This window comes from Lathyrus oleraceus, chromosome 7 (assembly GCF_024323335.1).
Source record: "Lathyrus oleraceus cultivar Zhongwan6 chromosome 7, CAAS_Psat_ZW6_1.0, whole genome shotgun sequence".
Classification (NCBI taxonomy): Eukaryota; Viridiplantae; Streptophyta; class Magnoliopsida; order Fabales; family Fabaceae; genus Lathyrus; species Lathyrus oleraceus.
This window is the reverse complement of record NC_066585.1, coordinates 363,981,075-363,983,866: the sequence shown is the minus strand read 5'-3', so window position 1 is coordinate 363,983,866 and position 2,792 is coordinate 363,981,075. Positions and strand designations below refer to the sequence as shown.

The 2,792-nt window shown below is 39.1% G+C and overlaps 1 pseudogene; it reads right to left on the bottom strand.

Annotated features, from left to right (window-relative positions):
- Positions 1-2,335: 2,335 nt before the first annotated feature.
- LOC127109157 (uncharacterized) lies at positions 2,336-2,435 on the bottom strand (annotated as a pseudogene).
- Between the last annotated feature and the right edge of the window lie 357 nt (positions 2,436-2,792).

The window sequence follows — 2,792 nt, the reverse complement described above, 5'->3', positions numbered from 1 at the left end:
TACATCAGGTACCCATTTTGAAGCAAAAGTGAAAAAGGGAAGAAAAGGAGGTGTAAAAAGCAACAAAAAGGAGAGAAAAGGAACCAAAGGCCAAAGCCCAGCCCAAAGCGCACAAGTCACCAATGCTGTGCCTGTGACGGACGTCACAGGACGCGTGACGAGCGTCACGCGAAGTAGCTTTGTGACGGACGTCACACATGGTGTGACGAACGTCACACAACCCCACTACCTTTGTGGCGCAAGTATCGCCCTCAGAAGGACTTGAAGAATAACGTTAAGGAGTTGGTCTCCTATATGCACGCCGTGGATATAGCCACGCTGAAGAATGGGAGAAACGGAATGCTGCTACCAAGGCTATTATAAATAGCCATCTCACAAACCAAAAGGAGACACAGTTTTTGCACGCTCAGTTTTGCGGAAGCTCTGCCAAATTTATTTTTCACGCCTTTGCCTATTTTTCTTCCTTTCCAGCATCGTTCACTTTATTTATTTTATTTTGCAAGCTTTGTTTTCTTTTTTTTTCCTTGCAGTTTATTTTCCCCCGTTCTTAGCTTTTAGATATTTTTCGCGTAGTAGTTTCTACACCGGAAACTACTGTGCAACTTTATACCGGATTTAACCTTACGTTATATTCGAGTTTTTTTTATTTCCTTGATTTAATTTACTGTTTAATTGAAGAATCGAAGAACAAATCCTACCGGCTTGTGGAGGAGTGTTCAAAGACCATTGTATTACGCATTCAGGTTCTTTAATAGCTATTTAATTTTTAATGTTTTATTCTACTGTTTATTTACATTGCATGCCTGGAATGAGTCTGTTTATGCATGATATAGATTCTTATTTATTTAGCATGTCTGGCTAATTTGCCTAGGTATCGGTATGTAAAGTAAGCAGAAAGAGGGATCAAAACTAAGTCGGTCTATTCAAACTTAAAATTAGAATCAATCTTTTTATGGTCTTAACTTACAGGTTTAATAACAAGATTTTTTACAAAAGTAAAAGACATAAAGAAGTTGAAACCAACAGAGCGAGAGTTTGAGGTTTTAACTGGACAGTGTAAGTTAGTCATTAAATCTATCTCAGGGCGAGAGCAAGTTTTAGAATTAATTAAATTCTGACCTTTTTCCAAAAAGTATTTTTAAAGATTGAATGTGAGGACGAGAGTTAAGCATTTAGATTTAATTGTATAACCTAAGTCAACAGAGCGAAAGTTTGAGATAAGGGTGTTTAAAACGGTCAGTATTTTCTTAAAAAGAGTTTCTGCAACTTTATTGTTTTCAAAATATGATTTTTGACTTAATTATAAGTGACAGCAACATTAACATAAGATCACGGTTTCTTCAATAGAGCGAGAGTTTGAGATAAAACCTTTAACCAATAAAGTTAGTCGAAACGATTTATTTTAAAACCGAGAGACCGACAAGGAATTGATTCCCTAGTTTTGACGAACTACATACCGATATCCGTTTTATTAATATTTAATCTAGATCTTAGTTTAGCTCTTAACTCCTTTCCCCAAACAATCAAACATTTTCACCTTAGATTTACATAGTAACCTTAGATAACGGTACATCGATTCATAAGTCCCTGTGGGATCGATATCTTTTAAAACTACGCGATAGAACTGTGCACTTGCAGTTTGTATCCCATTCTCGACTCACACAGTCGAGCGATCAAGTTTTTGGCGCCGTTGCCGGGGACTTCTATTCAATCGATATCGTAACTCTTCCGTTACGCTGTAGAGACTAAGGTTTCTTTTTCCTTCTATTCTTTCTTTCGTTGATTTGTATGCCACGCACTCGCTCTCAAGGCGAACCGCTCTATTTACGAATCAACGATATCGAACTATATCTCCGAGTCTTACGACGAATTCGGGAATATCGTGCTGAAAACGATCTCCCTTCTATAAACCTTCCTGATATCAAAAACATTTTTCCTTCTTTAACCGAGATGGCAGAACCAGCTCGTGCTCTTAGAGATTACGCCGCTCCATCGCAAGATGAACCGCATTCAAGTATTGCTCCGCCCGCAATCGAAGCAAACAACTTTGAACTTAAACCTTCACTGTTGCAGGCTGTGCAACAGAACCAATTCTCTGGAAATCTTACCGAAGATCCAAACCTTCATTTATCCATATTTGTTCAATATGCTGATACTGTTAAAGCTAATGGTGTCACTTCAGAGGCAATTCGACTTCGTCTTTTTCCTTTCTCATTAAGAGATAGCGCTAGAAGATGGCTTCAATCTCTACCTTCCAACTCAGTCACCACATGGAACGAGTTGAAGAAAGTTTTTCTTGCCCGATATTTTCCGCCAAGCAAAACAGCTATGTTAAGAGCCCAGATAAACGGATTTAAACAGAAAGACAACGAGTCTCTTTTCGAAGCATGGGAAAGATACAAAGACATGATGAGACTTTGCCCACACCATGGTTTGGAAGACTGGTTAGTAATTCACACATTTTATAATGGTCTCTTATACAATACAAGGTTAACAATAGACGCCGCTGCAGGTGGTGCACTAATGAACAAACCTTATGCTGATGCTTACCAGCTTATCGAGAGCATGGCCCAAAACCACTATCAGTGGGGAACCGAACGAACAACAGTGGAAAAACCTCAACCGAAAACTGGCATGTACGAGATAAGTAACCTTGATCACGTTAATGCAAAAGTGGATGCTTTGGTCCAGAAAATTGAAAGTTTAAACGTATCACCACCAACCGCCGTGGTTGCTATAACTCAGAATTGCGAGGTCTGTGGAATCCAAGGCCACACTCCTGCGGAATGTCA